General features: G+C 38.4%; 1 pseudogene; it reads right to left on the bottom strand.

Moving 5' to 3' along the window:
* Window positions 1-2,235: 2,235 nt before the first annotated feature.
* Window positions 2,236-2,445, bottom strand: LOC122708377 (annotated as a pseudogene).
* Window positions 2,446-13,428: the final 10,983 nt, after the last annotated feature.

Below are 13,428 nucleotides of genomic sequence, written 5' to 3'. Positions count from 1 at the left end.
ACTTTGGGTTGGGAAGATCCCCCGGAGCAGGGAAAGGCTACCCACTCCAGTATTCTGGCCTGGAGAATTCCATGGACTGTATAGTTCATGGGGTCGAAAAAAGTCAGACAAGATTGAGCAACTTTCACTTTCATAGAACTATCAGTTCAGTTCAGTTGCTCAGTCTTGTCCAACTCTTCGCGACCCCATGAACAGCAGCACACCAGGCCTCCCTGTCCATCCGCAACTCCCAGAGTTTACCCAAACTCATGTCCATTGAGTCGGTGATGCCATCCAGCCCTCTCATCCTCTGTCATCTCCCTCTCCTCCTGCCCTCAATCTTTCCCAGCATCAGGGTCTTTTCAAATGAGTCAGTTCCTCACATCAGGTGGCCAAAGTATTGGAGTTTCAGAACTAACTACATATAAGCATTAAAACTGAAAATATAGAAGCAGCAATAATACAATACAGAAGAAAATTTCTACACAATTAATAGAGTAGGCAAAGATTTCTTAGTTGACAGTAAAAAGAAAAGTGAAAAACAAATTGTTAAAGTGACTTTATAAAAATTAAAACTTCTTAAAATTTTACCATTAAGAAAATGAAAAGGCAAACTATAGGATGCAAGAAAAAAATATTTCTTTCTTCCTTTTTTCTGCAGTATCACTATTTCTTGCAAATTATCTTACTGATTGCATTACAATCAATTGTTTTAGTTTAGTTTTTAAAAATCAGTATACTGAAGACTATCATGGTGACTATTTCTCTAGGGATAGATAAGATATCAATTGCAATGATATAAAACTAACACTTTTTTAGAGCAAAATTGCATGAGTTTTTTTTTAATGAAGATATTTATATTCCAAATAGTTGGCCATTTGCATGGAAATTAGAATATGGTGGTTATAATGATTTAATAAATTGGGTACCAGACCACAATGAAGGAAAAAAGCAATTAAAAGGCATATATATCCTGTAGCATTTATTTGTATTATAACATTAACATATTTTCCTAGATTTAGAATTAATAATATTCTATTTTCTGTAGAGAGTCTATCCAAGTGAAATGAAAGGCTCTGAGTACATTTTATGCCATGCACAAAATATTTGTGCTTATTTCTACTACATAGCTGATGGACCATAAAACGTGATGCCAGATATAAAAGGCCAGATACAAAACAGAGCTGTTAAAATGTATCACATCATTTTATAGATTAGGCAAGTGCTAAAATGATATGATATTTCAAAGATGCCACAACAATTAAGCAAAATGACCCCACCAAGCCGTTGTTAGTTTTAACAATGCAACCCCTCATAATTTAAACCACTCGTTTGACATTTAACACAAAACCCAGAGAAAATCCTCATTTTTATGGAAGAAGAAACATAACTAAAGTGCACCTTCCTTTCTTGCTTCAAAAATATCTGGTGAAGGAGAAATAGTACAGTCTTGGAAGTTCAACAAACCTAGTTTTAAGTTTTTGAATTGCCCTGAACTGACTATGGAGGTTAATAATTTCTCTGGACAAGAGCAAGAGTTGATATATCAATCCCAATAGGGTTGATATGAGGATTTAAGATATGAGCCAGGCATATGATAAATATTTCCTCCAACTCTCCAAGACTGAAATATAGGAACTGAATATTCTAGCAGAAATAATTAGGGGTGGTAGCATGATGTGCTACATGTGAAAGTGTGGGTTCCTTTTTCCCAGAAATAATTATGCCAATTTGGGCATATTTTTATTTTGGCAAATGTTCATTTTTAGGCATCAAAGTAAAACTGAATGTTCTTGTCATCAAATAATGAAGTGAAAGAAGATATTTGAGATAAAACAATATTAATTTTTTTTACAGGAAAATAGGATTTATTGGTGGGCATAATTAAGGAGCAAACAGTGCCAATGCTCTCATGAGTGCAGGGCCAGCCATCTGTCCAGGGGACCACAATTAGGGATGCATCAGATGAGCTGCATTTCTGCCACCATGTTTTCAAATTCATCTGCATTAAACTTAGTAAATCCCCAGTTCTTGGAGATGTGGACCTTCCGGCACCAAAGGAACTTGAGTTTGGCCTTGCGGACTGCCTCAGTCACATGCTCCTTGCTCTACAGTTTGGTGCAGATATAAAAACATTATGACTTGGCCAATGTGGACCCTGGCCACTGTGTCCTGGAGCTTCCCAAAGGTGCTGCACATACCTTTCTGGAGCCTAGACAGGGGACAGCATGCCAGTCTTGAATGTCCACTGGAAAGAGTTGTCTCCAAGGTCCCTTATGGCTACCTGTACAGGCAACAGGCTGCATACACTACCAAGGATTAAGATATGAGCCAGGCATATGATAAATATTTTATCCAACTCTCCAAGATCAAAATATAGGAATTGAATATTCCAGTAGCTGTCTGTAGCTACTGCACACTGGGCCCTCATGGGGAAAAGGGCACAGTTAGCTTAACTGGCTGCAAAAATAGCTATTATTAATAAAAATAAACCCTCATTGAATTTTAAAAACTTCTCATGAATAGAAGAAATGAAGACACATAGCTTCACTTGCATAATATTTCATATCTTATAGATAAATTGCATATATTGCTTTATATACTGCTTTTGATATATCTCATATTATCCCTACTTGCTTTTTTCTGTTTTCTAGATTCTATCTTCATTCTGAGAGAGGCTTAACACAGGAATAATAGACTCAATATTCTTCTCCCATATCCATAGTCACTGTATTAGTTTCTCAGAGCTCCTATAACAAATTACCAAAATATGAGTGGTTTAAAACAACAGAACTTATCTCTCGCACTTCTGGATGCCCGAAATCCAAAAGCCAATGTATGGTAGAACTACACTCCCCCTGTGGTCTGTAGAGGAGAGTTCCTCTTGCCACATTCCAGCTTCTAGTGGTTCAAGATTTCCTTGGTTTGTGGCTGCATAACTCCAAAATCTGCCTCCATCTCATGAGATCTTACCTTGTCATGCTTTTCTTAGAAGGATACATGCCACTGGATTTAGAGCCCACCTGGATAAACGAGGATGATTTCATCCTGAAATTTTTAATTAGCATCTGCACAGACCCTTTTCCAAATAAAATGTCACATTCTTAGGTTCCTGAAGTCAGGATATTGGTTTTTGTTTTTGGAGGAGCTCCTATTCTAGGCACTACTCTTACCTATTCAGTTTTTTCATTCAGCCACAGTGTTTCTTTTTATTTTTTAAAATTTTTTAAATTAATTAATTTATTTTAATTGGAGGCTAATTACTTGACAACATAGTGGTGGTTTTTGCCATACACTGACAAGAATTCACCACAGGTGTACCCGTGTCTCTTCACCCCAAAACCCTCTCCCACCTCCCTCCCCATCCCATCCCTCTGGGTTGTCCCAGTGCACCAGTTTTGAGTGCCCTGTTTTATGCATCACATTTGAACTGGTCATCTATTTCACATATAGTAATATACATGTTTCAATGCTATTCTCTCAAACCATCCCTCCCTCACCTTCATCCACAGAGCCCAAAAGTCTGTTTTTTATATCTGTGTCTCTTTTGCTGTCTTGCAAATAGGGTCATCGTTACCATCTTTCTAAATTCTGTATATACGTGTTAATATACTGTATCAGTGTTTTTCTTTCTGACTTACTTCATTCTACAGTTTCATCCACCATAGGCTACAGTTTCATCCACCTCATTAGAACTGACTCAAATATGTTCTTTTTAATAATGAGTAATATTCCATTGTGTATATGTACCACAGCTTTCTTATCTATTCATCTGCTGATGGACATGTAGGTTGCTTCTATGCCCTAGCTATTGTAAACATTGTTGCAATGAACACTGGGATACACATGTCTTTTTTAATTATGGTTTCCTCTGTGTGCATGCCCAGCAGTGGGATTGCTGAGTCATATGGCAGTTCTATTTCCAGTTTTTTTATGGAATCTTCACACTATTCTCTATAGTGGCACTACTAGTCTGTAATCCCACAAACAGTGTAAGGGGATTCCCTTTTCTCCACACCCTCTCCAGCATTTCTTGTTTGTAGACATTTTGATAGCAGCCATTCTGACTGGCATGGGATGGTACCTCACTGTGGTCTTGATTTGCATTTCTCTGATAATGAGTGATGTTGAGCATCTTTTCATGTGTTTGTTAGCCATCTGTACGTCTTCTTTGGAGAAATGTCTGTTTAGTTCTTTGACCCATTTTTTTTTTATTAAGTCCTTTATATTTCTGGTATTGAGTTGCATGAGCTGCTTGTATATTTTGTAGGCTAATTTTTTGTCAGTTGCTTTGTTTGCCACTATTTCCTCCCATTCTGAAGGCTGTCTTTTCACCTTGCTTATAGTTTCCTTCGTTGTGCAAAAGCTTTTAAGTTTAATGAGGTCCCATTTGTTTATTTTTGCTTTCATGACCATTACTCTGGGAAGCGGGTCATAGAGGATCTTGCTGTGATTTATGTCAGAGTGTTCTGCCTATGTTTTCCTCTAGGAATTTTAGTTTCTGGTCTTACATTTAGATCTTTAATCCATTATGAGTCTATTTTTGTGTATGGTGTTAGAAAGTGTTCATTTCATTCTTTTACAGGTGACTGACCAGTATCCCCAGCACGACTTGTTGAAGAGATTGTCTTTTTTCCATGGCATATTTTTGCCTTCTTTGTCAAAGATAAGGTGTCCATAGATAAGGATCTATCTCTGGGCTTTCTATTTTGTTCCATTGTTCTATATTTCTGTGTTTGTGCCAGTACCATACTATCTTGATGACTGTAGCTCTGTAGTATAGTCTGAAATCAGGCAGGTTGATTCCTCCAGTTCCACTCTTCTTTCTCAAGATTGCTTTGGCTATTCGAGGTTTTTTTGTGTTTCCATACATATTGTGAAATTATCTGTCTAGTTCTGTGAAAAATACCATCGGTAGTTTGACAGGGAATCTATAGATTGCTTTGTGTAGTATACTCATTTTCACTCTATTGATTCTTCCAATCAATGAGCATGGTATATTTCTCCATTTGTGTCATCTTTGATTTCTTTCATCAGTGTTTTATAGTTTCCTATATATAGATCTTTTGTTTCTTTAGATAAATTTATTCCTAAGTATTTTATTCTTCTTGCTGCAATGGTGAATGGGATTGTTTTCTTAATTTCTCTTTCTGTTTTCTCATTGTTAGTGTATAGGAACGCAAGGAATTTGTGTATTTATTTTATATCCTACAACTTTACTATATTCATTGATTAGCTCTAGTAATTTTCTGGTGGTGTTTTTAGGGTTTTCTATGTAGAGGATCATGTCATCTGCAAACCATGAGTGTTTTACTTCTTCTTTTCCAATCTGGATTCCTTTTCTTTCTTTTTCTTCTCTGATTGTTGTGGCTAGGACTTCCAAAACTATATTTAATAGTAGTGGTGGAAATGGGCACCCTTGTCTTGTTCCTGATTTTAGAGGAAATGCTTTCATTTTTTTCCATTGAGGATGATGTTTGCTGTGGTTTTATTGAATATGGCTTTAATTCTATTGAGGTATGTTCATTCTAGGCATGCTTTCTGGAGAGTTTTTAATCATAAATGGGTGTTGAATTCTGTCAAAAGCTTTCTCTGTATTCATTGTGATAATGATATGGTTTATATCTTTCAATTTGTTAATATGGTGTTGCACACTGATTTATTTCCAAATATTGATGAATCCTTGCCTCCCTGGGATAAAGCCCACTTATTCATGATGTGTGATCTTTTTAATATGTCGATGGGTTCTATTTGTTAGAATTTTGTTGAGGATTTTTGCATCTATGTTTATCAGTGATATTGGCCTGTAGTTTTCTTTTTTTGTAGCATCTTTATCTGGTTTTGGTATTAGGGTTGTGGTGGCCTCATGGAATGAGTGGGAGATTACCTTCCTCTGCAATGTTCTGGAAGAGTTTGAGTAGAACAGGTGTTAGCTCCTCTCTAAATTTTTGGTAGAATTCATTTGTGAAGATATCTGGTCCTGGCCTTTTGTTTGTTGGAAGAATTTTGAGTACAGTTTTGATTTTCATGCTTGTAATGGGTCTGTTAAGATTTTCTATTTCTTCCTTGTTCAGTTTTGGAAGGTTATACTTTTCTAAGAATTTGTCCGTTTCTTCCCAGTTGTCCATTTTATTTGCATATAGTTGCTGGTAGTATTCTCTAATGATCCTTCGTATTTCTGTGTTGTCTGTTGGATTTCACCAATTTCATTTCTAATTTTGTTGATTTGATTCTTCTCCCTTTTTTTCTTGATGAATCTGGCTAATTGTTTGTCTATTTTATCTTCTCAAAGAACCAGCTTTTATTTTTGTTGATTTGCTGTAGTCTCCTTCATTTCTTTTTCACTTATTTATGCTTTAATTTTTATGATTTCTTTCCTTCTACTCACTTTGGGTCTCTTCATTTTTCTTTTTCTAGTAGCTTTAGGTGTGAAGTTAGATTATTTATTTGAAGTTTCTCTTGTTTCTTGAGGTAAGCTTCTATTGCTATGAACCTTCCTCTTAGCACTGCTTTTATCAAATCCTGTAGGTTTGGATTGTAGTATTTTCATTTTCATTTGTTTCACCATGCATATTTTGATTTCCTTTTTTATTTCTTCTTATTTAGAAGTGTGTTTTTTAGCCTCTATATGTTTGTATTTTAAATAGTTTTTTTCTGTAGTTTATATCTAATCTTACCTCATTGTGATCAGAAAAGATGTTTGAAATTATTTCAATTGTTTTGGATTTACCAAGGCTAGATTTATGGCCCAGGTTATGATCTATCCTGGAGAATGTTCCATGTGCACTTGAGAAAAAGGTGACGTGCATTGTTTTGGGGTGAAATGTCCTATAGATATCAATTAGATCTAACTGGTCCATTGTATCGTTTAAAGTTTGTATTTCCTTGCTAATTTTCTGTTTGGTTGATCTATCCATAGATATGAGTGGGATATTAAATTCTCTCACTATTATTGTGTTACTGTTAATTTTGCCTTTCATTCTTGTTAGCCTTTGCCTTAGATATTGAGGTGCTCCTATGTTGGGTGCATATATATTCATAATTGTTACATCTTCTTCTTGGATCATTATGTAGTGTCCTTCTTTGTCTCTTTTCATGGTATTTATTTCAAAGTCTCTTTTATCTGATATGAGTATCACTATTCTTGCTTTCTTTTGGTCTCCATTTGGGTTAAATGGCTTTTTCCATCCCTTCACTCTCCAACTGCATGTGCCCCTTGATTTGAGTGGGTCTCTTGTAGACAGCATATATAGGGGTCTTGTTTTTGTATCCATTTAGCCAGTCTTTGTCTTTTGGTTGGGGCATTCAACTCACTTACATTTAAGGTATTTATTGATAAGTATGATCCCATTGTCATTTACTTTTTTGTTCTGGGTTTGATTTTATAAACCTTTTCTGTGTTTTCTGTCTAGAGAAAATCCTTCAGCATTTGTTGAAGAGCTGGTTTTGTGGTGCTGAATTTTCTCAGCTTTTACTTGTCTGTAAAGCTTTTGGTTTTTCCTTCATATTTGAATGAGATCCTTGCTGGGTATAGTAATCTGGGTTGTACATTTTTCTCCTTCATCACTTTAAGTATGTCCTGCCATTCCCTTCTGGCCTGAAGAGTTTCTATTAAAAGATCAGCTGTTATTCTTATGGGGATCCCTTTGTGTGTTATTTGTTGCTTTTCCCTTGCTGCTTTTAATATTTGCTGTTTGTGTTTGATCTTCATTCATTTGATTTACATGTGTCTTAGGTGTTTTGCCTTGGGTTTATTCTGTTGGGGACTCTCTAGTTTTCTTGAACTTGGGTGCCTATTTCCTTCCCCATAATAGAGGAGTTTTCAACTATTACCTCTTTGAGTATTTTCTCATGCCCTTTCTTTTTGTCTTCTTCTTCTGGGACACCTATGATTTGAGTGTTGGGACATTTAACATTGTCCCAGAGATCTCTGATGTTGTCCTCATTTCTTTTATTTCCTTTTTCCTCTCTGCTTCATTTATTTTCATCATTCTATTTTCTGCCTCCCTTATCCTTTCTTCTGTCTCAGTTATTCTACTGTTGATTCCCTCCAGAGTGCTTTTGATCTCAGTTATTGCATTATTCATTATTGATTGACTATTCTTTATTTCTTCTAGGTCCTTTTTAAACATTTCCTGCATCTTCTCAATCCTTGTCTCTATTTATCTGTAACTCCATTTTGTTTTCAAGATTTCAGGTCATCTTGCTATCATTATTCTGAATTCTTTTTCAGGTAGACTCCCTATCTCCTCCTCTTTGGTTTGGTTTGGTAGGTATTTATCATGTTTCTTTACCTGATGAATATTTCTCTGCCTTTTCATTTTGTTTAGATTGCTGTGTTTGGGGTGCCCTTTCTGTAGGCTGGAAGTTCATGGTTCCCATTTATTGTGGAGCCTGCTCCCTGTGGGTGGGGTTGAACTAGTGGTTTGTCAAGGTTTCCTGGTTGGGAGAGCTTGTGTCTGTTTCCTGGTGGGGGGAACTGAGTCTTTTCTCTCTTGAGTGAAATGAAGTGTCAAGTAGTGCATTTTTGGGTGTCTATGGGCTTGGCATGGCTTTGGGCAGCCTGTCTTTTAATGCTCAGAGCTGTGTTCCTGCTTTGCTGGAGAATTAGCACTGTATGTCTTGCACTGGAACTTGTTGGCTCTTGGGTGGAGCTTGGTTTTAGTGTAGGTATGGAGACTTTTGAGTGAGCTCTTGTCTATTGATGTTCCCTTGAATCAGGAGTTCTCTGATGTTCTCAATTTTTGGAGTTAAGTCTCCTCCCTTTGGCTTCTGGTCCTTCTCTTATAGTAGCCTAAAGACTTCTACATCCGTACAGCACAGATGATAAAACATCTAGGTTGATGGTGCAAAATTCTCCACAATGAGGGACACCCAGATAGATTTACAGAGTTACATAGAGAACAGGGAGAAGGAAGATAAGGGTGACCAGGAGGAAAAGAAGGGGAGTCAAACGGGAGAGGCCAATCTAGCCAGTAATCAGTTCCTAAGTGTTCTCCACAGTCCAGAATACCCAGAGAGATTCACAAAGTAGAGAAGAGAAGGAGGAGGAAGGAGATATAGGTGACCTGAGGGAGAAAAGGATCAGTCAAAAGGGGAGAGAGTAATCAAGTCAGTAATTACATCCCTAAGTGAAAATGGATACTGAAGATTAGATTCTTAAAGGTAAACATTAATAACAAATATCAAAAAGCAAAGATTAAAAATCTAGAATAGAGGTTAGACTCTCAAAAATGCAATATAAAAATACAAAACAAAATCAATCACAAAATTGAAATATATATATATATATGAAATTTGCTTTAAAAATAGTGTCTTTTTCTGCAAGATAATAGTAGGTTATAAAAATGAAAACAAATAAAGGAATAATAAAGGACTTGATTTTTTTTTTTTAATTTAAAAGTGATAATAATAAGAATATATCTAGGAATTTCTCTGGAGCTGTTGTGGGCAGTGTGGGCTCAGTTCAGTGTCAGATAGTTCCTTGTTCCCACTTGTACTTGTTTTCAAGGTCCATAGACCCTCTCCAGTGCCCAGTCAATGTTAACTACAGGGTTTTAATCTGTTGCACCTGTCACTTCCAGAGCAGTTCCCTCTTCTTTGTTTATTTTGACTTCCTTTGTTTGCAAGTCTCCTCAGTGTCTAATTTCCACCCTAACACAAGGGGGTGAATGTGGTCACTTATTTAAGCTCACTGGTTCAGTTGTGTTGTGGGGAGGGAGGGACACTGCAAAGAAATATCACTGGCATGTGTAGGGAGTGCTCACAGTGCATGGACCACACTGGGTTTGCCACAACTCATGGCACCACATGCTTCCTGGGTCTACACTGCTCAGGCTCCAGGGTGCTCTGCAAGGGCACTGTCTGAAGTGGACCTTGTGGTTTGTGCCTTTCCCAGGTCTGAGCAACTTTGGCCACCAGGTGATTGGTGAGTGTGCGTTCCAGGTGGGCTGTGCATCTTAATCACCTCCCTTGTCCTAGCTGCTTGGTTTTCCAGGTACCCTGTGAGAGCACCATCTCAGGTGTGCCATTTGTCTCCTCTGGGGAGCTGATCTCAGGCTGAGACCCTCCTGGCAGATGTCAACCATGCAGGATCTCAGGAAGACATGGTTAGCAGCTGGGAACCTGCTCAGTTTGGTGGAAGATGCCATCTCTGGGACCAAGACTGGAGCAGCCCCTTGCCTTGACTCTGGCTGTCACACACCTGCCTCTCTACCTCAGTGTGGGGGTGGGGGGTGCAGGAAGGGGCCTGTAGGCAGCCAGCTAGCTCTCCTTTGGTATTTGCCCAATCCTTTGTTCTGTGAGCAGGCCAGGCTGTGCATTAGATTAGAGCCTTTCATGGGCAAGGTGTTTTTTTGTTTTTTTGTTTTTTTTTTTTTTTCTCTCTCTCTCTCTCTGGCAATCCCACAGTTTGGTTTGTATCTCATGTTAGTTCCCTCAGATTGTCCTCAGGGCATTCAGGCCCAGTCCTTACCCTAAGCACTGATGATGCAGCCCGCACCTTACCGCCCAGCCCTTGCTCACTGGTGGCGGACAAGAGCATCTGGGATACTTCTCTGCTGGCAGTTGCAGTTAGGCCTGTGTTCTGTGGTGGTGGTGGTGGTGGGGGGGAGGGTTGTGGGTTTTGTTTGTTTTTTGTTTTTTCTTTCTCCCATTTATGTTGCCCTCTGAGATTCCAAAAGTCCCCACAGATCCACCTGTGAGAGGGCTTCCTACTGTGCGGAAACTTCTCTTTCATGACTCCCTCCCCAGGTCTCTAACTCTTTTGTCTTTCTTTCTGTCTTTTATATTTTGTCCTACCTTCTTTTGAAGAGAATGGACTGCCTTTCTGGGTGCCTGGTGTCCTCTGCCAGTGTTCAGAAGTTGGTTTGTGGAAGTTGCTCAGCTTTCAAATGATCTTTTGATGAATTTGTGGAGGAGAAAGTGGTCTCCCCATCCTATTCCTCCGCCATCTTGGGACTGCTCACAGCCTTTCTTACTTGTAGTTTCCCTGTAATTTATTCTAGTCTTCCTCATAAGAACATAGTGACTTTTTCTATATGTTCCTGCAAAACTGTAAGACCCTTCCTTGATCCATTTTCATTCCTAGAAATGCCCATAAATTGTTTTCTTATAAATGTCCTGACCATCATGACATGGCAAATACTTAGTAAAGCCCTGACCTTGACACAGTTCAACCACAACTCCTCTGAGCTGCCATGGATTCTCAGAACTTCTGGATTAGTGCATGTGTGTGTGTGTGCACATGCATACACACACACACACACACACACACACACAGAGAACTACTTTCTTATAAATTCACAGTAACACATGAAGCCAGGCTACAAGTACTCATTGGCAATCTATTTAGATTTTTCTAATTAGATCTCTCAATCTAAACAGATTGTTTTAGCCTACTTTCTTTTTTCAAATGTCTTATTCTAAAGTTTCCTCATTCCCTTTCATCAGATAGCTAGCCAAAACAAACACCCTCAGCTTTCTTTAATAAAATCCATCCTCCTGACCCTCTCCCTGTTCACCACTCACAGTGAACCATCTTCACCTTCTACCACAACCTGTGCCTCCCATCTTATGGTGTATCAGGGCTCCCTTAGACCATCCTGGGTTTCAACAATTCATGAGATGGGTTCACAAGACTCAGCACATAATTGTGCTCAGGTTATGATTTATTACAGATGTAAGTATACAGAGCAAAACTAGCAAAGGGAAAAAGCAAACGAGGTGAAGTCCAGAGAAACCAGGCACAAGTGCCAAGAGTCCTCTCAGAAGAGTTACACAGTGCACCTGAATCCCTTTAACAAACAGTGGGGACATGTCTGCCATATGATCTAACAGGGTCTCAGTACCAATGGGTTTACTGGGGGCTATCACTCAGGCAGGCACATTCTGCCTAGCACACACCAAAATTCCAGATTCCCAGGAGGAAGGCAGATGTTCAGCACAAAACATACATTTTTGCACTGAGAGTTTAGTCACAGTGACCCCCTCTGTGCATAAATTTGAAAAATCTGAAACCCACACTCTTGGATGCCAACCACGGGGCACCCTTGAAAGCAGACCTTTGTAAAGATTACATTCTCATGCCTTCCTCTCCTCGGGAGACTTACCCTTTATATATTATTCCCTTTCCTATCTGTACACCTCGGTCCTCTCTTGTTGCACATTCTTATCACCATTTAAATAATCTCACATCTTCAAGAATAAAAATCCTCCCAACTCACATTTTCCTCCAGCCACCTCACTATCATTCTTTATCACTACCTTCACCTTCATATGTATTCAATAACAATCTTGAAAAGAATTCTGAACCCTATATTTTTCCTTTCCTCAGTTAATTCTCATTCACCTAGCCACCCTCTAACTCTATCCAGAAGCGCTTCACTATAACTGCTGTAGCATAAATCACCCACTGATATTCTGGTTGCTAGATAAACCCAATGTTCTTACAGTTGTAAGCTGTCAGCAGCAAGGTAACTGTTGGCATTGCATTCCTTTAGGGATGTTGCTGTTTTGTGATCTCTGGCCACTTCTCAGCCTTCTTTCCCTCTGTCCACCCTCTACAAGTTGATTTGGCACAGGCATTTGCCCAAACCTACTTTTTCTCCTCATCAAACTAACTGGCCAATCTTCACTGGCCATGGATAAGTTGTCACATTTCCATTAACCTTTCCATTGTGGGTGAACACAATCCCGGCTTGATTTTAAAAAATAATGTAACGAATCTAAAATTTCTCAAGTGATAAAAATATTTATTAAAAATCTATTAAAAACGTGGTAAAGGGGTATACCCTTATGAAAAAAAAAATCTGTCTTAAGATCACATATTCCTCAGCCAAATTCATTAAGCAACTGACATAGGAATTGGCCCCTGTCATTTCTGGGATCTCATCCAGCCATCCTATTAAACAGACTCTATGTGCCAGGGTTTGTATTAGCCACTGAAGACAAACACATTTAATTGCTCAAACAGTATTCCTTTCCCTTTATCTGTTACTAACAGTAGGGATTTCTAAGTTATTATGCAATTTCTTTGCCACAGAATTCCAAGAGGCATCGTCTGCAAAAAAAGGGACACTGAAACAAGATCCTTACTCTGTTTAAGGCAACAATAAACCTAGCTCAAGACTTAATTAAGTGAACCCTGGAATCAGCATTTTAAAGCCCTCCTGATGATTCTAATCCCTTGCCAAGGTTGGAACCACTGTTAAAGCTAGTCACCATAACAGCTTTCCTGTTTTCTAGATTTCTATATAGTGAAATGTGTCCCATTTGGACCAAGTCAGATATAAGCTGTCCGGACGGTGTTCTAGGAAAATGCTTGCTTTCCTGATAAGAACAGAGTGAAAGCTGTTATACAATCCTTCCCAGTCATCCCTCTGACTTATTTGAAAGCAGATAACACATTTGAAACTAGAGAAGCCATCAGGCAACAATATAATGACTAAA

Source organism: Cervus elaphus, chromosome 14, assembly GCF_910594005.1.
Source record: "Cervus elaphus chromosome 14, mCerEla1.1, whole genome shotgun sequence".
In the NCBI taxonomy this organism is placed as follows: domain Eukaryota; kingdom Metazoa; phylum Chordata; class Mammalia; order Artiodactyla; family Cervidae; genus Cervus; species Cervus elaphus.
Note: the sequence above shows the minus strand (reverse complement) of the source record. Positions and strands in the feature narration are given on the sequence as shown.